This window comes from Rhinolophus ferrumequinum, chromosome 20 (genome assembly GCF_004115265.2).
Source record: "Rhinolophus ferrumequinum isolate MPI-CBG mRhiFer1 chromosome 20, mRhiFer1_v1.p, whole genome shotgun sequence".
Classification (NCBI taxonomy): Eukaryota; Metazoa; Chordata; class Mammalia; order Chiroptera; family Rhinolophidae; genus Rhinolophus; species Rhinolophus ferrumequinum.
In genome coordinates this window covers 56,089,014-56,114,986 of record NC_046303.1, presented here as the reverse complement: position 1 = coordinate 56,114,986, position 25,973 = coordinate 56,089,014, and positions in this window count along the sequence as shown.

Here is a 25,973-nt window from a genome sequence, read left to right as displayed (position 1 = left end):
CATTGCAAGAAATAGTAAAAGGACTTCTGCAAATAGAAGAAAGATGAAAACAATCTAACTACAAATTTAAAAATGGCAATAACTATGTCCCTATCAATAATCACTTTAAATGTAAATGGATTAAATGCTCCAATCAAGAGACATAGGGTGGCTGAGTGGATAAGAAAGCAAGACCCTTGTATATGCTGTATACAAGAGACTCACCTCAGAACAAAAGACACACACAGGCTGAAAGTGAAGGGTTGGAGTAAGACATTTCATGTAAATGGAAACGAGAAAAACCTGGAGTTGCAATACTTATATCTGACAAAATAGACTTTAAAATGAAGAACATACTAAAAGATTAAGATGGGCACTATATAATAATAAAGGGATCGATCCGACAAGAGGACATAACCCTAGTAAACATCTATGCACCCAACATAGGAGCACCTAAATATATAAAACAGGTACTGACTGACATAAAGACCGAGATCAACAGTAACACTATCATAGTAGGGGACTTCAACACACCTCTGACAACAAGGGACAGGTCTTCCAGACAGAAAATCAATATGGAAACAACAGCCTTAAATGATACATTGGACCCCTTGGATTTAATCTATATTTTCAGATCATTTCACCCCAATGCTGCAAAATACACGTTTTTCTCAAGCGCACATGAAACATTTTCCAAGATAGACCATATGTTAGGCCACAAAACAAGTCTTGATAAATTTAAGAAAATTGAAATCATACCAATTGTCTTCTCTGATCACAGTGCTATGAAATTAGAAATGAACTACAGGAAAAAAAGCTGGAAGACACACCAATTCATGGAGGCTGAATAACTTATTACTAAATAATGAATGGGTCAAGCAGGAGATCAAGGAAGAAATCAAAAGACATCTCGAGACAAACAAAAATGAAAACACGACGACCCAAAATCTATGGGATGTGGCGAAAGCAGTCCTAAGAGGGAAATTCACAGCATTGCAGGCCTACCTAAAGAAACAGGAAACATCACTAATCAACAGTTTATCTTCACACTTAAGGGATCTGGAAAAAAAAACAACAGCAAAATAAGCCCAAAGGGAGCACAAGGAAGGAGATAAAGATCAGAGCAGAAATAAATGAAATAGAAACCTGAAAAACAATACAAAAGATCAATGAATCCAAATTATCAAACCTTTAGCCAGACTCATTAAAAAAAAAGAGAGGACCCAAATTAATACAATCAGAAATGAAAGAGGAGAAGTGACAACAGACACCGCAGAAATACAAACAATTTTAAGAAATTACTATGAGCAACTATATGCCAACAAATTAGACAATCTGGACGAAATGGACAATTTTCTAGAGGGGTACAACCTTCCAACGCTAACTCAAGACGAAACAGAAAACCTGATTAGACTGATTACCACCAGGGAAATTGAATCAGTAATCAACAATCTCCCAACAAACAAAAGCCCTGGACCAGATGGCTTTACAGGTGAATTTTACAAAACGTTCAAAAAAGAATTATCACCTATTCTCCTCAAGCTCTTCCAAAAAATCCAGAAGGAGGGAAGACTCCCAAACACTTTTTACGAAGCCACTATCACCCTGATCCCAAAATCAGACAAAGACACCACAAAAAAAGAAAACTACAGGCCGATATCTCTAATGAACATAGATGCAAAAATCCTGAAGAAAATATTAGCAAACAGAATTCAGCAATACATTAAAAAGATCATACACCATGATCAAGTGGGATTCATCCCTGGTATGCAAAGGTGGTTCAACATCCGCAAATCAATTAATGTGATACACCACATTAACAAAATGAAAAATAAAAATCACATGATCATATCAATAGATGCAGAAAAAGCATTTGATAAAGTCCAAAAGCCATTTATAATAAAAACCCTTAAGAAAGTGGGAATAGAGAGATCATATCTCAACATAATAAAGGCCATATATGACAAACCCACAGCTAACATCATACTCAATGGGGAAAAGCTAAAACCATTCCCCCTAAGATGAGGAACAAGGCAAGGTGCCCACTATCTCCACTTCTATTCAACATAGTGCTGGAAGTTCTAGCCACACAATCAGAAAAGAAAAAAGAAATAAAAGGCATCCAAATTGATAAGGAGGAAGTAAAATTATCATTATATGCAGATGATATGATACTATATATAGAGAACCCTAAAGACTCCACCAAGAAGCTATTAGAGCTAATAGATGAATTTAGTAAAGTAGCAGGATACAAAATTAATATTCAGAAATCAGTTGCATTTGCATATACCAATAATAAAATATCAGAAGGAGAAATTAAAAAAAAACAATCCCATTGACAATTGCTCCAAAGACTATAAAATACCTGGGAATAAATTTAACCAAAGAAGTAAAAGATCTGTACTCAGAAAATTATAAGACACTGAAGAAAGAAATGAAAGAAGATATAAATAGATGGAAACATATATCATGTTCATGGATAGGAAGAATTAATATAGTTAAAATGTCCATACTGCCTAAGGCAATATACATATTCAACGCAATTCCTATCAAACTACCAACGACGTTTTCAGAGAAATAGAACATATAATTCTAAAATTTATATGGGACCATAAAAAACCCCGAATAGCCAAGGCAATCTTGAGAAATAAGAACAAAGTGGGAGGTATAACAATACCTCACTTCAAATTATACTACAAGGCTACAGTAATCAAAACAGCATGGTACTGGCATAAAAATAGACACATAGATCAAAGGAACAGAATAAAGAGTCCAGAAATAAATCCATGCCTATATGGCAATTTAATCTACGACAATGGAAGCAAGAATGTACGATGGGGTAAAGACAGTCTATTCAATAAATGGTGCTGGGAAACCTGGACAGACACCTGCAAAAAAATGAAGCTGGACCACCTCCTTACACCATATACAAAAATAAATTCAAAATGGCTTAAAGACTTAAATGTAAGATCTGAAACCATAAAATACCTAGAAGAAAATATAGGAAGAAATTTCTCAGACATTACCCGGAGTAAGATTTTTACTGATATATCCCCTTGTGCGAAGGAAGTAAGAGAAAAAATAAACATGTGGGATTACATCAAACTAAAAAGTTTTTTCACAGCAAAGGAAACCATCAATAAAACAAAAAGAGTTCCTACTGAGTGGGAAAAGATATTTGCCAATGATATATCTGATAAGGGATTCATATCACAAATCTATAAAAAAACTCACTCAACTCAACTCCAAAAAAACAAACGACCCAATTAAAAAATTGGAAGTTCTAGCCAAGTCTAGGCAGAGGACTTGAAGAGACATTTTTCTAAAAAGGACATACAGATGGCAAACAGACATATGAAGAAATGCTTAACCTCACTAACCATCAGAGAAATGCAAATAAAAACCACAATGAGATACCACCTCACCCCAGTCAAAATGGCTATCATCAATAAATCAACAAACAACAAGTGTTGGCGCGGATGTGGAGAAAAGGGAACGCTTGTGCACTGTTGGTGGGATTGCAGATTGGTGCAGCCACTATGGAAAACAGTATGGAGGTATCTCAAAAATCTGAAAATGGAACTACCTTATGATCCAGTAATTCCACTCCTAGGTATCTACCCGGAGAAATCCAAAACTCCAATTCAAAAATCTTTATGCACTCCTATGTTTAATGCAGCACTATACACAATAGCTAAGAGATGGAAACAACCGAAATGCCCATTGGTAGATGACTGGATTAAGAAACTGTGGTACATTTATACAATGGAGTATTATGCAGCCATAAAGAAGAAAGAAATCTTACCATTTGCAACAACATGGATGGACCTAGAGAACATTATGTTAAGTGAAATAAGTCAGACAGAGAAAGATAAGTACCATATGATCTCACTTATATGCAGAATCTAAAGAAAAGAATAAGTGAATGAACTAATCAGAAACAATTTTGGAGACAAAGAGGAAAAACTGAGGGTTGCTAGATGGGCTAGGAGGTGGGGGTAAGGGGGAGGGGGAGGGGATTAGAAAACAGTCAGTAACCACAAGATGGCCACGGGGTTTTGAAAATTAATCTGGGGAAAGTAATCAATAATGTTGTGAAGATTTTGTAGGGTATCCGATGGACACGTGTCCCATTTGGGAGACCACCTCAGGGAAGATGTGGATGCCTGATCACTGCACTGTACACCTGAAACTGAACAATAATGAATGCCAAGTATAATATTATATATATATATGTATATATATGTATGTATACACTTACAAGAGGCGGAGTACAGCATTGGGAGTGGAGACAGTGGAAATAGGATGGCTCGGTGCGATGTCAGAGAGATAGTGGATGGGGGGAGGGGGGTCTACAGTGTGAGGGATATAAATGATAAACGTCTAAGTATTACTTTGTCTTGTGCACCTGAAACTAATAAAAAATTTTTTTTTTAATAAAATAAAAAAAGTACAAAAAAAAAGAGCAGAATAAATGAACCAACAAAAGAGAAATAGATTCATAGATACAGAGAACAAACTGATGGTTGCTAGATGGAAGTGTGGTTGGGGGAGGATGTGTGAGAAAGGTGAAGGGATTAGGAAGTTTAAATTGGTAGTCACAAAATAGTCATGGGGATGTAAAATACAGTATGGGTTATATAGTCAATAATGATATAAAAACTATGTATGGTGTCAGTTGGGTACCAGACTTATTGAGGGGATCACTTCGTAATTTATATAAATGTCTAACCACTGTGCTATCCTCCTGAATCTATTATATTAGAATATTGAATGTCCACTATAATTAAATAGTTAAAATTGTCACAGGATGTGAAGTACAGCATATGGAACATAGTAAATGGTATTGTAATAGCTATGTATGATGTCAGAGGTGTAGTAGACTTGGGGGGTTATCACTTTGTGAGGTGTGTAAATGTCTAATCATTATGTTGTTTTTTTACACCTGAAACTAGTAAAAGAAAAGACAAGAAATTTTGGAAAATGCTACTGAATTTGTAGTGACTAAAAACAGATCAGTGGTTGCCTGAGAATGACACAGGTTGTGTGAGTGCAGTGAGGAGAGGAGGAAATTACAAAGGGCACAAGAGAATTGTTTTTGTTCAGAATTTCTTTGGTCTTCTTGACTCTTTCCACTCACATATAAATTTTAGAATGTTATTTAAATGTCACAAAGCTATGGTTTTGAAATTTTGATTGGAATTGTATTATGTTCATATATATGTTTTGAGATATTAACATTGATTTCTTCTGCCCATGAATCTTCTTTTCTGCTTTCATTAATGTTTCACAATATTCTCCATTAGAGTCTTACATACAATTAAAAAAAAAATTTTCCCTAGGTATCTTCTAGTTTTTGTTAGTTATTGTAAATAGGAAATTTTTCCTCTTCTACATTTTAATTTGTTATTTCTGATGTATGAAAATGCTACTGATTTGTGATGTGGCTGTTAAAACCAGAAACCTTAAACATTTTAATGTTAATAGTTTTAATAATTTAATTTACTTTTAAACTTAATAATTTTAATAGATCTATGCTTGTTACATTCTTAACCTTTCTTTTTAGACAATTATGTTGTCTGCCAGTAATGTTACTCTTATACCTTCCTTTTAAATCTCATACCTTTTATGTCTAGGTCTTGTCTTGTCATATTGGCTAGTTCATTGGCTTGTACTTGTGATAGTGCATTGAATAGTGAATTTTTCTCAATTTGGAGAGATCAAATCTACAGTTTCACCAAGATAATAAATAACACTAGATCAGACTCAGTTCAAGTTTGCTTTCACTTTAGTTCCTTATCAAACCATAAACCCAGTCCTCTAAGGAGATGAGTAACCCAACTAAGTGAAGATTCCAATGACTTTATTTCTCAGAGATCCATGGCCAAAATGGTGGTTAATTTCAGCTGTGAGGACTGAGAAACTATGTATCAAATGAAGGTACAATTCATCAGTGCATTGTTTTTTACAACTAGGATGGGAGAGTTGTCACATTAGGTCCAAGTCTAACTTACCATATAAAAACTTTCTCCTTCCAAGAAGTTTGTTACATTCTTTAGCATTTTATTTTTACTGTTCCATCAGACTTGGAGTGCATTTGGTTATGGATAACTATGTTAGATTAGAAGTTTTATTTTATTCACAGTTTGCTAATTAAAAAGAATTAGTGTTTGTATTAATATTTTATATATACTGAAAAAAAACACATAAAATGAAAAGTTTATTAATGGGGTAAAGTATATTAACATATTTCATAATGTTGAACCTGCTTTGCATTCCTTGGATAAGTTCTATAAGGTCCTAATGCATTATTTTTCTTCATATTATTCAAATTGATTTACTAATGTTTTAATATAATTCTTACAGCTGTGACTTTTAGATGATAGTGGTCTATAATTTGCATATCTCTTTTAACTGCTCTCTCTTTTTTTCAGTCTTTGTGTATTCTAATTAATGCTTTTATAATGTATACATGTAACTGGATTTTATTGTAGCTATTTTTTCAATCCTATCTAATTTTCTCAGTTTTAAAATAGTCAATTTTAATTATTATTTTTATATTTGCTATGTTTGCCAATATTTGAAATTATTTCTGCTACACTAATGTATATTACCTATTTACTGTGCCTTCTCTTTATTTCTTCCTTTTTCCTTCAGTAACTTCTTATGGATTGATGAGATTTCCCTTATTTTTATTTTGTTATTAATTTAGAGATTATATATTTTTTTTATTTTAGTATTGACCTCAAATTTTTTTTAATTATTAAACTTTAAATTTTATAACCAAGTCAAAGTTTGTTTTAATATCTCTATTCCCTTCTCAAATAAATTAACATTTTCCTCCAAATTCCACCATTTCTATTATTAATACCTGACATTTTAATTTTACATTTTTAACTAATGAAAATTATTAATTACTATTAACTTTAACTGCTAATTTATTTAGACATCATTTTACTTGTTTCTTTGTTCACTATTTTTATTTGTTTGTTTTGTTTTTCTCTCCACTCTCTTCTTTAATAGTTTATTCAGTAAATATTTGTTGGAGTAAAATTATTTTTATGTCTCTTAATACCTTTATTTCATTCTCAATGCTAAGTGATATAATTGCTTGGTGTAATATCTTTGAAGATATTATAATTTCTTATATTGTTACTGATTACAGGGAGAATTCTTCTCTTACTCTATTTTCTGTGATATACATATAATCTTTTTTTCCTCCTAGTTATTGAACAATTTTCTCTTTGATGTTCTACAATTTTATTATAGTGTTTCTAGATGGGATATAACTTGTTTGAAGACCAATGCATTTCTGTACTTTTAGAAAAATTATCTCTTTTAATATTACCGTTCTCTTAGTCCATATTCTTTTTTCCTGGAATGCCTATTTGATATATATTGGTCCTTCATTATATTTATGTCTATCTATATCATCTATATACCTATCTATCCTCCATATAATTTAACTTTTTTCATATTTCCTAATTTACTCTTTCATTACATGTATTTGATGAATTACTCAGCTCTATTTTCCCATTCATTAACTCTATCTTAAATTGCATCTTTACTGTTTAACTCCTCTGTTGTTTGTGCTTCTCACCAAAAAAAAGTTTATTTTGCATTATAGAATTTATAAAATGTCTCTCTGGTTAATATTTTCCCAGCAGAAATTTAAGAAATTTTTTCATATCCCCAAATTATTGAGTATATGAATATAGGAAACATTTATATTCCCCCCACAAACTCAAATATAACATTTTAAACAAAATGACATATTGGAAAATTCTCAAGTTATTTTCTAAATACACTAGGTTAAATGTCTGAATCACACGTGCCTATTTTGGAAAGTGCACCAAGTGTCAACAAAGTGCATCTGCATATGAAACAGCTGTTTATTAATAATATTAACTTTTTGGTAATCTAGAAGTGATGTTTTAATGACTTTGTATTCTAACATGATAGTTACTTACATAGGTGTCTTATTGCATCTTACCTGTATTTTCAGAATATATTTTAGCAAAAGTCAGAGACAGGCATATCCCACAAATCTGAAATGTGCACAAAAATGATCAAAACAGCTTGTAGAGAAGTAGCTGTAAGTAAGGAAGTAAGGAGCTCTCTTTCTTGTTTTCCATACTTTGTGTGTTGTTGTTTTTTTTAAAGAAAATTACTTTTTCTATAGTTTTAAGATATTCTGGACAAAAAGAGAGAAAGAGAAAGGGAGGGAGATAATGAATAGAGAGAAGTTTGGTCGGTCTGCCATGTTACACTTATGAGATGAGTACTATTAAGTTATTCATTTTAAAGATGAGGCTTTAAATTAAGGCTTAAAGTTCTAAATTGTCCAAGGTCATGTAGAAGGAGTTATATGTATATAACATATGTAAAATATAACATAGTATATAGATAAGACATATTTATAATTATTGATTTATTACCGTCTACTACTCTATATATAATATGTAATTATAGGCATATCATAATACCCACTGAGTTTGATATTCTAAACAACTGAACAAAACTAATCAATATTCAAGAAAAGGATTGCCCTCCCCCCTACAGGCAACATTAAATTTCTTGAGTCTGTGCTACCTGTCACCATGTACCAAAATTAATTCAAAATGGATCAAAGACTTAAGCATAAGACCTGACACAATAAACTGCATAGAAGAAAACATAGGTACTAAACTTATGGACCTTGGGTTCAAAGAGCACTTTATGAATTTGACTCCAAAGGCAAGGGAAGTAAAATCTAAAATAAACGAATGGGACTATATGAAACTTAAAAGCTTTTGCACAGCAAAAGAAACCATTGACAAAATAAAGAGGCAACCAACTGAATGGGAGAAGATTTTTGCAAACAGTGCCTCTGATAAGGGACTAATACCCAAAATATACAAGGAACTCACAAAACTCAAAAACAAAAAAACAAGCAACCCAATTGAAAAATGGGCAGACGACCTGAAGAGACATTTCTCCAAAGAGAACATACAAATGGCAAATAGACATATGAAAAAATGCTCAACGTCACTACTCATCAGAGAAATGCAAATAAAAAAACCACAATGAGATATCACCTCACCCCAGTCAGAATGGCTAACAACAAGACAAATAGTCACAAGTGTTGGAGAGGCTGTGGAGAAAAAGGAACCCTCATACACTGTTGGTGGGAATGCGGACTGGTGCAGCCGCCATGGAAGGCAGTGTGGAGGTTCCTCAAAGAATTACGAATAGAATTACCATATGACCCAGCAATCCCTCTCCTGGGTATCTACCCAAAAAATCTGAGAACATTTATCCATAAAGACACATGTGCTCCAATGTTCATTGCAGCTTTGTTTATGGTGGCCAAGACATGGAAACAACCAAAATGTCCTTCAATAGATGAATGCATAAAGAAGTTGTGGTATATATACACAATGGAGTACTATTCGGTGGTAAGAAAATATGATATAGGAACATTTGTGACAACATGGATGTGTCTGGACGGCATAGTGCTAAGCGAAATGAGTCAGACAGAAAAAGCAGAGAACCGTATGATTTCACTGATATGTGGTATATAAACCAAAAACAACAAAAGAACAAGACAAACAAATGAGAAACAAAAACTCATAGACATAGACAATAGTTTAGTGGTTACCGGAGGGTAAGGGAGGTGGGAGGTGGGAGATGAGGGTAAGGGGGATCAAATATATGGTGATGGAAGGAGAACTGACTCTGGGTGGTGAACACACAATGGGATTTATGGATGGTGTAATACAGAATTATTCACCTGAAATCTATGTAATTTTACTAACAACTGTCACCCCAATAAATTAAAAAAAAATTTCTTGAGTCTGGCTAATTAAACATTGTTTGTGGTGACAGCTTTCAGTGTCTTATTCCATATATTTTTCCTAATTTTCTTTCTCCCCTTCTCATTCTTCGTGTGTGTGTCTCAGGAAAACTTTAACAGAAAAACCTTTACTTTGGGAAAATAAAAGGATACTATACAATCCCTTTTTACTTGTTCTATTGCTATTGCTATGATTTTGACCATAGAAATCACAACAACCCATCGCATCCTTGTCCAGAATCTTCCATCCACTCCTGTCCCTTCCCCGTACTCTTGAACCACACAGCACCTCTCCAGGAGACACATGGGGTTGAGGAGATCTGGAGGCTGCTAAGAAGCTCTCCAGTGCAACCCCTGGAGCTCCAAACAAGTACATCATACAGAGCACCAGGAGAAACCAACCATAAAAATTAAGGCTTTTTTCCCAGTACATTTTTTGATGAAAGGTCAAAGACATTTCAAGTTACCAAAGCCATCAGTAACATAATATACCATCTTTAATCACTTTTTCACAGAGATCAGCTGGGTCCACCACAGCTTCCAGATTTTCTGGTCAACCTAAACTTCTCTCCACCTCATCCGCCTGTCTAGCTCTGATGAACAGAAGTGTGGGACAGAAGAAATGCTGCTTGGGTCATGCCAGCACCTGACCAGATGAAATGGGCCAGAAAAACACTGAAATACACTCTCTTTACTGATCTCTTACTGTATGCCAGGCATGGCCCAAAGGTTTCTTTTATGGAACAGGGTTGACTTGAACAAATGCCTACCCAGTGATCACAATCAGCAATTTGGATAGAAGGGGATATTAGAGTGGCAGGTGTTTCTACCCCATTTAGCAAGAAATTCAGAGGCCCAAGAAGACAGGCCAAGGCAGAGAACATCAAGGAGAAAAGAGATTCCTAATGAAAGAAGAAGAGCTAAAAACATCATGTCTAGAGGGCCATGGGTGAAGTCAGTCTGGGATTGGCATACATCATCTCATTGAACTCTCACAGTAACCTTGTTAGTGAGGCATAGTTGACCTCATTTTACATTTTACAGACCTGTAGCCTCAACATAGTCCAAAGTACTTCACACTTTGTTTCATTAGGCCTGCCTCTCCCCTGTGCTTCAGGCTTGCTGTAAACATCTCCACTTGGAATTCCCACATAAACAGTGAATGCAACATATTGCAATATAAATATAAAAACTGAGTGTGCCATCTCCCCTAAGTTGGCTCCTTTTCCAATCATACTGTAGTCTTTCCTCTTCCTCCATGACACATATAATCAGACATCAAGTTTTGTGACTTAACCCTTTAACATATTTTTGGAAGCTATTTTCTGTTCAAACAATGCCTTCACTGAACTTGTTGAGAGCCACATCTTTGCTCACCTGCCTATTTCAGTAGCTTTCTCATTAGCATTCCTGATTTGAGCATTTCCTTCACATATTGCCAGAGTTATCCATTTGAAACATAAGTGAGAAAAAGTAAGGCTCTTTCTTAAAATACCTCTCTTCTTTTGCCAATCAAGCTCATTGTCTCTATCTCACCAGATGCCCTATGCCTTCAGGAACCTCCCTGACTCTCATGTTTGTGAATTGTTCCTTCTATGTATTCCTGTATTGTTCGTGGCATATTGTTATTATACCCAGAATGAGTACTAAGTAAAAATATTGAAGTAAAAGTAAAAGGAAGAATTATCCTGAATATTCTGAGGAATGGGAGAGGCCTAAAATGTATTTAATGTAGGAAACAGGAAAGCTAATTAAAAGAGAACAGGCTGAATTAGAAAGATAACAGGCTAAAACTTAACACTAAAATGAAAAGGGCTAAAAAGAGAAAAGACTTTTGGCACACCAAAGATGACATAGCAGGATGAAAATAAAGATTAAAAGCAATATAGAAAAAAATGGGGAGACGTCATCAAATTGGCAGCAAGAGGTGAGCCTCTGGAAATCTCCCTTGGAATTTACAACAAATTAAACAGCTATAATTCCACAAAGGACTCCCTGCAAAGCAGACAGGCAAGACGAAGAGGCCCACTACTGAATTCACCTAAAGGTGGGCAAATTGCGTAAGCAGGGGAGGAGGGAAGGGAAAGGTGTGGAGAAGGCGTTCCGTGGGCGCAGGACGCAGACTTAGCTCAGTGCTCCCAGCTCGCTACATCGCAGAACTACTGCAGCTGCGGGAGAGGGAAGAACTCAGACTGCTAGAGCTCCGTTTATGGCCCACAGGACTGAGGTGACAGCTTATAACACGGCTGAGTCCAACACTTACGGCAGAGACCTCGGAGCAAAGACTGAGGGAAGAAGGCTGAAAACGGTAGTTTAAGCCCTCATTGCCCAGCAGAGAATGGAAGCAGTAGGCACTGAGACTAGCCGCCCATCCCTACCCTCCCAGAGCTTGCCGCACTCCCACCTGCCCAGTGCTAGAAGTGGAAAAGTAGCAGTGACACATCAAAAGAACAGAATATTTGCAGTTCTGAGAATTCTGGTCCACAGACACAGATTCACAACACAACTGGTTGCAGCAAAAGGGAGGGAGCTATGAAAGCAGGACCGGCTGTGGTGGTGGTCCCCGACTTTGCTCTGGGCCACCTCTCCCAACTCACCCCGCCCCTGTCCCCACCTATCTGGGAGGGATCCCTGCAGGAGTAAACAAAATGCTGAAACACATGGGCTCTGAATCTGGTGCAGGAAGAGCTTTGGAACTTCAAAAGCTCCCTGATCCCCACAAGGAGGCGGCACCCTATGACCCAGGTGAACTGTTAACAGAGGAGAAGCCCACCTTCCAGGGAATCCCCCCATTGTTTGAGAACTGGAATAGTGCCGAGAAAACATAACACTACAGTGTGAGAGAGAAAAAAGGGCTACAGTCAGAGAGACAATAAAACATAATAAAAAGAAAGACCTTTTCCTATCAACCTGTTGCAGAAGCCACTCCTGTAGATGTCTAGGAAGAGAAATAATAAATCATTAATTGCCATGAATAACCAAGGTAACAAGACAGCTCAGAAAGACAGTGAAAAGTCTCCAGAAAAGGAACCTAATGATATGGAAATATATGACTTAAATGACAGAGAATTCAAGAATGCAGTTATAAAAAAACTCAAAGAAATGCAAGAAAATACAGAAAGGCAGTTTAATGAACTCAGAAACACAATCAAAGAACAACATGAGCAGTTTACCAAAGAGATTGAAATTTTAAAAAAAGAACCAAATAGAATGTCTGGAGATTAAGAACTCAATAGAAGAAATGAAGGATGAAATAGCCAGTTTAGGAAGTAGAGTTGACCAGATGGACGAAAGAATCAATGACATCGAAGATAGAAACCTAGAAATGACACGGATGTAAGGAGAAAGAGACTTCAAAGGAATGAAAGAACACTATAAGAACTGTCTGACTCCATCAGAAAGAACAATATAAGAATAATGGGCATACCAGAAGGAGAAGAAAGAGAGAAGGGAACAGAGAGTATATTCAAAAAAATAGTCGATGAGACTTTTCCAAACTTGTGGAAAGAACTGGATCCTTGAATCCAAGAAGCAAATAGAAGACCGAATTACCTCAACCCAAACAGGCTTTCTCCAAGGCACAATGTATTGAAGCTGTCAGAAATCAACAACAAAGAAAGAATCCTCAAGGCAGCCAGGGAAAAGAAGACAGTAACCTACAAAGGAAAGCCCATTAGATTATCATCAGATTTCTCAGCAGAAACTCTACAAACCAGGAGGGAGTGGAACCAAATATTCAAACTATTGAAAGAGAGAAATTATGAGCCAAGGGTTATATACCCAGCAAAGATATCCTTTAGATATGAAGGAGGAATAAAGACCTTTCCAGACATATAGAAGCTGAGAGAATTTTCTAATACATGACCTGCACTACAAGAAATATTAAAGGAGGCTATTTGACCACCATCAACAGGGACAATTCATGGCAACCGAAACATAAAAAGGGTGAGAGTAAAAACCTGAACCAGAATATACGAATGAAGAAAGTAAGGATGCTGAAGAAAATGGAATACTCTAAATATCATACTTTCTTTTATATAAACTTAATGGTAACCACTCAAAAAATCCAGAACCGAAATACATACTGTAATAAAAGAAGAAACAGAGGTAAACGTCATAGACTACCACCACACAGAAATAATAGACAACAACAAAAAGGCAAAGAAACCATGGAGACACAATCTTACCAGAAAATTAAAGATAGAATGATAGGAAATCCTCACATATCAATAATCACCTTAAATGTAAATGGACTGAACTCACCAATAAAACGGCACAGAGTAGCAGATTGGATCAAAAAACTAAACACAACCATATGGTGTCTCTAAGAGACACATGTCAGTTAAAGGACAAGCATAGACTCAAAGTGAAAGGGTGGAAATTGACACTCTAAGCAAATGGTATCCAGAGAAAATCAGGGGTAGCCATAATGATATCAGATGAAACAGACTTCAGGGTGAAAAAGATAACAGGAGACAAAGATGGACATTTCATAATGGTAAAGGGGATTATACAACAAGAAGACATAACAGTCATCAATATTTATGCCCCCAATCAGGGAGCACCGAAATATACCAAGCATCTACTAACAGAACTAAAGGGAGAAATTGACCAAAAGACAATTATACTAGGGGACCTAAATACATCATTGACAGCTATGGATAGATCAGCCAAACAGAAAATAAATAATGAAATTATAGCCCCAAATGACAAATTAGATGAAAAGGACATAATTGACATTTATAGAACACTTCATCCTAAAACATCAGACAATACATTTTTTTCTAGTGTACATGGAACACTATTCTCAAGGATAGTTCTGTTCTCAAGGATAGAACATATGTTGGGACATAAAACTAACCTCAGCCAATATAAGAAGACTGAAATCATACCAAGCATATTCTCTGATCACAAGGCTTTGAAATTGGATATCAACTGCAAAAAGAAAGGAGGAAAAACCACAAATACATGGAGATTAAACAACATACTTTTAAAGAACGACTGGGTCAGAGGACAAATTTAGAGGAGATATCCCAAGATACATAGAAACAAATCAGAATAAAAATACATCCTACCAAAATTTTGGGAGGCAGGGAAAGCAGTTTTAAGAGGGAAATTTATATCATTACAGGCCTATCTCAAGAAACAAGAAAAGTCCCAAATAAATAACCTCATGTTACACCTTAAAGAACTAGAAAAGGAAGAACAAATGAAACCTAAAGTCAACAGAAGAAAGGAAATAATAAAAATCAGAGCAGAACTAAATTAAACAGAGAACAAAAAGACAGTAGAAAAAAATTAATGTGACAAAGAGCTGGTTCTTTGAAAAGATTAACAAAATTGACAAACCATTGGCTAGGGTAACTAAGATAAAAAGAGAGAAGACATGAATAAAATCAGAAATGAAAAAGGGGAAGTTATCACGGATGCCACAGAAATACAAAGGATCATCCAAGAATACTATGAAGGATTATATGCCACCAAATTCAATAACCTAGAAGAAATGGACAAATTCATAGAAACATATAGCCTTCCTAGGTTGAACCATGAAGAACTGGAAAATCTAAACAGACCGATCACCAGTAATGAAATTGAATCAGTCTTCCAAAATCTTCCCAAAAGCAAAAGTCCAGGACCAGATGGCTTCACTAGTGAATTCTACCAAACCTTCAAAGAGGATCCAACGCCAATCCTGCTCAAACTCTTCCAAAAAATTGAAGAAGAGACAGTACTCACTAACTCATTTTATGAGGCCAACAGTACCCTGATACCAAAACCTGGCAAACACAATAAAAGAGAATTACAGACCAATATCTCTGATGAATATGAACGCAAAAATCCTAAACAAAATTCTAGCAAATCGAATGCAACAATGCATTAAAAAGATTATTCATCAAGACCAAGTGGGGTTCATCCCAGGGTCACAAGTATGGTTCAACATACATAAATCAGTCAATGTGATACATAATATAAACAAAATAAAGGACAAAAATCATATGATTGTATCAATTGATGCAGAAAAAGCATTTGACAAGATACAACATCCATTTATGATTAAAACACTTAATAAAACAGGTATAGAAGGACAATACCTTAACATAATAAAGGCCATATATGACAAACCCTCAGCTAATCTCATAATTAATAATGAAAAACTGAAGTCCTTTGCTCTAGGTTCAGGAACACGACAGGACTGTCCCTTATCACCTCTGTTTTTCAACATAGTGTTGGAAATGCTCGCCAGAGCAATCAGGCGATAGAAAGAAATAAAAGGCATCTAAATTGGGAAGGAAGAAGTTAAATTGTCACTTTTGGCAGATGACATGATGCTGTATATAGAAAACCCTAAAGACTCCACCAAAAAGCTGTTAGAAACAATTAATGTATACAGTAATGTGGATGGCTAAAAAATCAACGTACAAAAGTCCATTGCATTCCTATATACTAACAATGAAATCTCAGAAAAAGAAATAAGAAAAAGAAATCCTTTTGCAATTGCAGCAAAAAGAATAAAATACCTAAGAATAAACTTAACCAAGGATGTGAAAGACCTGTATGCTGAAAACTACAAGATTTTTTAACGAAATTGAAGAAGACACAAAGAAATGGAAAACTATTCCGTGCTCATGGATTGGAAGAATCAACATAGTTAAAATGGCCATATTACCCAAAGCAATATACAAATTTAATGCAATCCCCATCAAAATCCCAATGGCATTTTTTAAAGAAATAGAACAAACAATCATCAGATTTTTTGGAACCACAAAAGACCCCGAATAGCGAAAGCAATCTTTAGAAAAAAGAACAATGCTGGAGATATTACACTCCATGACTTTAGCTTGTACTACAGAGCAACAATAATCAAAAGAGCATGGTATTGGCAGAAAAACAGACATGTAGACCAATGGAATAGAATTGAGAACTCAGAAATAAAACCACATAAATATGGACAGATAATTTTTGACAAAGAAGCCAAAAACATACTACGGAGAAAAGACAGCCTCTTCAATAAATGGTGCTGGCAGAATTGGAAAGCCACATGCAAAAGAAAGAAACTGGACCGCTGTCTGTCACCATGTACCAAAATTAATTCAAAATGGATCAAAGACTTAAGCATAAGACCTGAAACAATAAACTGCATAGAAGAAAACATAGGTTCTAAACTTATGGATCTTGGCTTCAAAGAGCATTTTATGAATTTGACTCCAAAGGCAAGGGAAGTAAAAGCTAAAACAAATGAATGGGACTTAAAAGCTTCTGCACAGGAAAAGAAACTATTGACAAAATAAAGAGGCAACCAACTGGGAGATTTTTGCAAACAGTGACTCCAATAAGGGGCTAATATCCAAAATGTACAAGGAACTCATACAACTCAGCAACAAAAAAAAGAAACAACCCAACTGAAAAAAATTGACACTGAAAAAAGAAAAAGACTGTTTTTGAGAATAAACTGGACTTCCTTTGGGCTGTGAATAAAGGGAGAGGATGATGGGTTTAATTTTTCTGTCTATTATATACAATATGTAAGTAGTAGTAAATCTTCAAGAAACTAGAAAAACGGAGAAGATGGATTAATTAAATATATACATAATAAAAGAAAATGTCCTGAGCTGAGTAAAACACTACATATATACACTTAAAACACTTTTCTTATATTATAAGGCAAAACTGATAAAAAGAGACTTGCATTTTGACAAATCTTGGCAAAGGTGCTTCAATTTTAAAAAGTTTATTTTTTTATGTAGGACAACAGTTAGGTTGGTATTAAACTTGTTTGTTACTCTGAATGCCAGAACATACCAAAATAATGATTACTGTGTATAAGGGGAAAGTTTGTTTGTTTTTAGGGAAACTATACCCTAAAATTGTATAGTTTTCAATCCCAGAATTGTTATGTTTAAAGGTAATGAGATAACACAAGATTAGCAGTTTTAGGTATTAAATAAATGCACAAACAAAGAAACAAAGTTACATTGCTAGTTAGGCACAATCGAATATAATTTAGAAGAAAAAATATTAAATTAATATTAAGAATTAAAAAGGTATAAATCATATATGAATAATATGAAAAGCACACTGAAATCTGTTAAACATATAAATAAGTTTAAACATTTATTTTAAATAATCTTACAAATTAGACACCAATTGATTTTTGACAAGTTCATATCATGTGATGGAAACAATACTAGAAAAAGTAATATTTTTTAACTAATCTTTTTGTTTTTTAAATTAATTTTTTCACTTACAGTTAGCATTCAATACTATTTTATATTAGTTTAAAGTGTGCATAATGATGGTTAGACATTCAGCAGTGATTGCCCCTGGTACTATACATATTTGTTACTGATTGCATCTCTATGCTGTACTTTACATCCCCATAACGATTTTGTAACTACCAATTTGTACTTCTTAATCCCTTCATCTTTTTTACGAAGCCCCACAAGTCCCCTCCCGTCTGGCAACCATCAGTTTGATCAGTTTGTTCTCCATATTTATGAGTCTATTTCTGTTTTGATTGTTCATTTATTTTGTTATTTGGATTCCACATATAAGTGAGATCATATAGTATTTGTCTTTCTCAGTCAGACTTATTTCACTTAGCATAATACCTTCTAGGTTCATCCATGTTGTCGCAAATAATTCTTGGTTTCATCAACCTTGTATATATGTACATATATATATATATATATATAATGCTATTTCATTTCTTTCAGCTCTGATGTTTATTATTTCCTTCCTTCTACTCACTTTGAGCTTTGTTTATTATTCTTTTTCTAATTACTTTAAATGTAAGCTTAGATTGTTGATTTGACCTTTTTCTTGTTTCTTGAAGTAAGCCTGTATTGCTATGAATTTCCCTCTTAGAACTGCTTTTGCTGTGACTCAGATTTTTGGTCTTTCTGTTTTCATTTTAATTTGTCTCAAGGTATCTTTTGATTTCTTCCTTCATTTAATTTTGACTCATTCATTCGTTAGTAGCATGTTATTTATTCTCCAAGTATTTGTGTGTGTTTTTTTTCTTGAAATTGATTTCTAGTTTCATACCATTGTGATCAGGGAGAGGCTTGATATGATTTCAATCTTCTTAAATTTATTGAGACTTGTTTTGGGCTGAACATATGACTATCTTGGATAATGTTCCACTTGCACTCAAAAAGAATGTATACTCTGCTGCTTTGGGGTGAAATGATCTAAAAATATCAATTAAATCTATATGGTCTAGTGTGTCATTTAAGGCACTGTTTTCTGTGTTGATTTTCTGCCTGGAAGAGCTGTCCATTGATATCAATGGGATGTTATAGTCCCCTACTATGATTGTGTTACTGTTGATATTTCCCTTTATGGCGTCAATATTTGCTTTATATATGTAGGTTGTCCTATGTTGGGTGCATAAATATTTATAAGGGTTATATTCTCTTATTGGATTGATCCCTTTAACATAATGTAATGTCTCCTTTTGTCTCTTATTATAGCCTTTGTTTTAAAGTCTTTTTGTCTGATATAACTATTATTACTCCAGTATTTTTTTTCTGTTTCTATTCTCATATTTGTTTTGTTTTGTTTTGTTTTTCATTCCTTTACTTTAGTCTGTGTGTGTTTTTTGATCTGAGGTGGGTCTCTTGTAGGCAGCATATGTGTAGGTCTTATTTTCTTATCCATTCAGCTACCCTATGTCTTTTGATTGGAGTATTTAATCCATTTACATTTAAAGTGATTATTGATAGATACATAGCTGTTGCCATTTAGTATTATTCATATACATATATATGAATATGTATGATTCATACATGTATTCATATACAATATATATGAATATATATATATATATATATATATATATATATATATATATATATATATATATATATACATATTCTTTATTTTCCCTGCTTCATCTTCTTAAATAAATCCCTTTAACATTTCTTGTAACACTGGTTAGGGCTGATGAACTCATTTAGTTTTTTCTTGTCAAGGAAGCCCTTTATCTCTCCTTCAGTTTTAAATGATAGTCTTTTTGTGTAGAGTATTCTCTATAGGAGACTACTTGCTTTTCATCACTTTGAATATTCCATGCCAATCCCTCCTTGCCTTCAAATTTTCTGCTGAGAAATCAACTGACAATCTTATGGAAGTATCCCTTTAAGTAACTAGTTGTCTTTCTCTTGCTGCTGTTGTTAGTATTCTCTACTCATCTTTAATCTTGCCATTTTAATTATAATTAGGCTTGGTGTGGGCCTGTTTGAGTTCATCTTCTTTGGGACTCTCTGCACTTCCTGGACTTGAATGTCAATATCCTTTGCCAGGTTAACAAAGTTTTCAGGCATTAATTCTTCAAATATGTTCACAATCCCTTGTTTGCTCTCTTCCCCTTCTGGTACTTCTATCATGCGAATGCTGTTACACATAATGTCCCAGAGGCCTGTTAAACTATCCTCATTTTCTTTCTTTTTGCTATTCTATTGGGTGTTTTCTGTTATCTTGCCTTTTAAATCATTTTACTATGCTTCATCTAGTCTGTTGTTTATTTCTTCTAGTACATTCTTCATTTCAGTTATTGTATTATTCACTTCTGACTCATTCTTTTTAGTGGTTTTTATGTCCTTTTTCATGCTTCCTATCCTTTTGTTGAAATTCTCACTAAGTTCCTTTAGCATCATTATGACCATTGTTTTGAATTCTGTATCTTGGTAGGTTGGTTCCCTCCCTTTCATTTTGTTGGTTTTCTGCAGTTTTCTCCTGTTCTTTCATTTGGGACTTGTTTTGTTTCCTCAATTTGGCTGTCTCTCTGTGTTTATTTATATTTATTAGGTAGATCTGCTATGTCTCCCAGTCTTGGAAGGGTGGCTTTATGTAGTAGGTACCATGTGGGACCCAGTGGCACAGTCTCCCTGGCAACCTGTGCTAAGTGCTCCAGGAGTGTCCCTTGTGTGAGTTGTGTGTGCGCTTCTGTTATAGTTGAGCCTTGATTGCTTTGTCATGTCAGTGGGTGGGACTGACTCTCAGGCTGTCTGGCTGTAGGGTTTGGCCTTGTCCATAGCTTCCAAGTTGCTGTTTAGAGGGCTTACCCTTTGAAGCTAGATTTGTCCCACTGGGATCTCGTGCCTGTTGAGACTGCCCTTTGGTTGTGCTGCTTGTGGGGCTAATTGGTTCGTGCTATACTGTGATCCAAAGCCAACCTACAGGTACATTCATTCTGGGACCTTGGGAGGGGCTCTGATACAGGCCAAATCAGTCACCGGCTTTGACTGGCCATGGACTAACTGGCAGGAACTAAAAAGGGATCTGAAGTTCTTTGCTTCCTGTGCTGAACCTGGAACATGTGGCAGAGGTCACGTTGCAAACCGAGGATTGTTGTTACCAGTACTGGGCCTGAGGTAACTCTGCAGAAAGCCCAGGGCACTGAGGACAGATGCTGCCTGCCAGCTCCCATAGAGCCTCTTGCAGTATGTGAGTTGGATGAGGCACAGTCTCAGCGAGTCACCAGGGTGGGACAAGTGGTGTTCACTAGGTTAATGTAATTTCTTGTTTGTTGCCAGTGTGGAACCTAGAGCTACTCAGCAAAAGTCTCAGAACACATTGAGGCCTGCTGCTGTCTGCCTGGGGTCTGCAAACCCCCAAAACTTGCTCAGGAAAGAGCGCAACACAGGAAGACTGGCTGCTGGCTGAAAAAGAGCCTTATGTTGTACAAGTTGGTTGCAGTGGGTCCTAGGGAATCACCAGAGTGGAGGGAGAAGAGTCCACCAAGCCAATGCAGTTTCACATTTGTTCATGAGGCAGAGGGCTTAACACAGGAAAGATGGTACCCACCTGTCAGTTGCATGGGACAAGTCTTCCACACAGGGAAAATGGCAACTGTCCCACCAGTCCTCATCCTGAAACCAAACAACTTTCTCTCCCCATATGTCTCTGACTCCTACCAAATCACTGTACCTCCACCAGAGCCCATGGTGAGTGCCTGTAAGCTAGTGAGTCTATGCTCAGGCCCTTTAAGATGACATCTGAGTTTCTTGTAGCCTTCCATATCACCCAGATGGTCAGAATCTCCACTGTTTTTTACAGCCTGATGCAGATGCTCCTCTTCCCAGCACTGGTACTCCAGGTTGAGGAGCACATTGTGGGGTTGGGGTCCCTAACTTCTCTGTGGGACACATCTGCAACTATGATATCCCTCCCAATTCTCAACCCCCACACACAGGTGTGGGGTCTGCTCATTTTGCATCTGTGCCTCTCCTATCAATCTCAATGTGGCTTCGTTATATCCCCTGTTATAGAATTTCTATTCAGCTAGACCTCAGATGGTTCTCCAGATTGATTATTCTATAATTTAGTTGTAATTTTACACAGGAGAAGGCAAGCATACTGTTTATCTATTCCACCATCTTGGAGCCCTCCTAACAATAGTATTTTCATTTCTAAAAATCTCAAATTATGCAACAAAAGCTATGAAGTGGGTGAATGATGAAGTAAAGGTGTAATAAGTTTATCAGTCTTACTAAGGAGGGAATAAAAATATGCATTAGTTTTTCACGTGACAATTTGAATAAATATAAGTTCATATGTTTTTGGAAAACTATTACTACTACCATTAAAATATAGAAGCTATACCTAAAACTCTCAAATAAAACCTAACATATAGAGTAAATTCAACAAATATAGAAGATTGAAATGCATTTTAAAAAATGCAAAAATCAAGCACAAGAGTTATAACAGCAAGACTACTTTTTAAAAATGCTGTAATTGAGAACAACAAAATTGTATAGCCTTCATAGGCTACCATTGCAAAAATCAAGGCCCTGATAGAAAATGAGTAAGACATGGACAGACCTGGAATGGAATATCTGAGTGGATAAACTGGAGAATCTTGAATCCCAAACTCTCTTTTAAACCCATATAGCTGGCAGTTGTGACCTCTATCTCCTTGATGGAAGAGACCACTTTCAACTTGCAAAGACTTCAGCTGAGGCAGAGGTCTTACAAAACGATGTTCAGTTCTTCAAGGAGATCAGCCAGCCTGTTAGTAGCAGGTTGATTCTATTAAATCCCTTCCACTGGGCATGTGGGTTTGTCTTCTACCCTAACTGTGAGTATGTCTTTTTTTATCACTGCCATCCAATGGCTTATGAAATGGCACATCTATCAACATGGGATCCCACATAATGCCCTAGACCAACAGACTGATTTCATGACAAAGAATTTGCAAAAACCAGTACATGACTATATGATCCACTCATGGTATCTCAGTGCCCAGATTCAGCAAGACTAACAAAAGGTTGGAGTAGCCTATTAAAGATTCAGCTAATGGGTCTGCTTGAGGAAAATACACTGCAGATTGGACACCGTTTTCCACATTGCAGTATATGCAGTAAACTAATGGCTGATCTAAGGTTCTATAGTAACCCTATTAGTTAAAATACATCAGTCCAGGAACTGAGAGGTGAAAGTGGAACTGGCTCTACCAACTTGTAGAATATTATATAATTAGATTAGATATCCTAGATCCCCAGGATGGGGTGGGAGTGTACAATTCCACCAGGATAAAAAGTATGGGGTTCTTTTGAACATGAAGCTATGACTACCATCGGGTCACTCTGGCATGGTGGATAGTTGATCCTGATTGCCATGTAGAGCTCGGGTTGCTGCTACAATGGAGCAAGGATATTCACTGGGATGTATCGTGTTGCTCCTGTGCCTGGTGATCTAATTGAATGGAAATTTACGGCAACCATATCACAGCAAGCACAAGGCAAATAAGGGCACAGATTTGTCAGCTATTAAGTTCTGGGTCACCCACCTGACCAGCATCCTAGAAGTGAGGGAAATGTTGACTAGTGGAGGGGTGAGGGAGACAGTGAATAGTGATCATGTCCTTGGGACCAAATGCAGCAAAGGGGACTTCAGCGCATAATTTATTCCACTCATTCCCTGGAATCAGTTTTTGAAGAAATTATGTTAAAACCATACCCTGCAGAGGACTCCACGACTGAATGAATTAATGGATGGCATGGAGAGATCTGAGTAGTGCAAGCAGGTGGATATGTTGCACCCTTCATGCATTACTTCATATCTTCTTGCCCCTATTCTCTAACACTAGACACCTATGCAACAACCAGGCTTACACAGGCTCCAACCAGCTTCAGCCAGGTGCAATTTTATAACACAAACAGCTTCACACTTACAACACTGTGACTTGGAATATCTACCATGCACCTCTTGCTTCCTGTTGTGTGGAGTGCTCAGGAGTACTAGATTAACACTCATACTCTGACAAACCGGAAATGCAGGAGGGCAAATTTGGCAGAAATAGGAAAAGGGAGCTGGTCGACTGATGCTTTGTGCTTTTCATGGTCTGGGCAGACAGTTCTGAGAAGTATTTTATAAAACTCAATAGAAGGTCCCATGGGATCCTATAGGTGTGCCGGATTTGATAATAACATTGGTTTTCTTTCCTTTTATGTTCACTTTCCCTGTGTTCCTGAGATCTCATTGTCAAATAAGCTACCTGCCCACAAATCTTTATCCCAGGCTCTGCTTTTGGTCTAAGACACTGTAAGTGTAATAATTTTATTTAGAGACAATCATGGTATACAATACAGAAGTTCTCAAGCTTTTCAGTTTCAGAATCCTCTTTCACTCTTAAAAATTGTTGACCCTCAAAGAGATTTTTAATGTGGGTTATATAGTATTGATATTTACAACATTTGAATTGAAAATGTGAAAATTTTTACATTTATTTATAAATGTGTTAAAAATAACACTAATAAATCCATTCCATGTTAATATAAATAACATTCTTAATGAAAAAGAAACTGTATTTTCAAAAAAATTGTAAGAAAAGTGGCATTGTTATACATTTTGCAAATCTCTTTAACATCTGGCTAAAATAAAGACAGTTGGAGTCTCATAGTTGTTGCTGCATTCAGTCTTTGCAATATGTTTAATTCAATATTTGAAAAGAAATACAGCCTCACAGAAGATATGTCATTGGAAATGAGAGGGGTATTTGTTTTTTTTTATTATTTTTTTTAGATAACTATGGTTATTCTTTGATACAACACCAAAACTTAACAAGTGGTAGTTTCTTAGTTATAATGTGAAATCTGCACTTTTACCAATGAAATTTTTGTTCTCTGTTACATTAAAATACATCTGGCCTATCTTACCCATGTGTGATTTTATAGAACATATATTGGTCATTTGGACAATAGTGGCTCACTACATTATACAGATCTTTCAAATACTGACATTTTTATTATGCAATATAGAAAACCATGTTTGTTAAAAATCTGCTGATTACATTAGAAAAGTAGTTTGGGAAACTTTCAAGCTTAATGTGGTAGGTACAGGTATTCAACATTTTTAATTTTGTTTGAAAACTTAAGTTTAGTCATTGGCAACAAGTACTGTCAGTTTCTTAAAGTGATAGGCTCACCTCACTCATTTACAAGAAAATGTCTGACAGAGACTCTGGTCCGGATTATTATAGTTTTTCAATTATTCTTTCAAGTAAAAATGGTGCTTCATAGAAAAAGTGACTAGTTCAGCTCTAACTGAAACAATCATGCAAGTGTTTTTCTTTCAGACAAACTTCTGACTTCTGTGGTCAGCCAAGTGCTTTATGCATACTTCCATTGTGATCACAGAATATTAGAAAGACTGATTCTCCAGGGTTGAGATTAATAGGATTAATTATTTCTACTGCCTTTCAAAGACATTCTTATGTGAAACAGGCCTTTTTTAAATTTGTGAGTGTGCGAAGGTGGTTTGTGCCACTGCTTTCACACAATTTCACCACCACTGTTTGTGTACAATCAGAGCAAATGTTAACACAGTGAAAAGAACAAGTAATAGGTTACTATGAAAATAATTTTGACCTCCCAGACTCCCTGAGAAGTTGTTGGGGAATCCCAGGGGCCCACAGGCCATACTTTGAGAACCACTGATCTAAAATATTGTCAGTTGTTTTCTCTTTCCTATTATTTTCTAAAATTTCTGCAATTGAAACAAAACAAAACACACATACATACAACTGTTTTTGATGCAAGATGTAGTTGTTTTGCCTCTAAATTCTCCAGTCAGCCACACTGGAGAAAAGGAAGTCTCCACTCCATTCTTCACTGTGGCCAGAGTTGTGTGTCTTGCAAGAACACAAATCTGATCA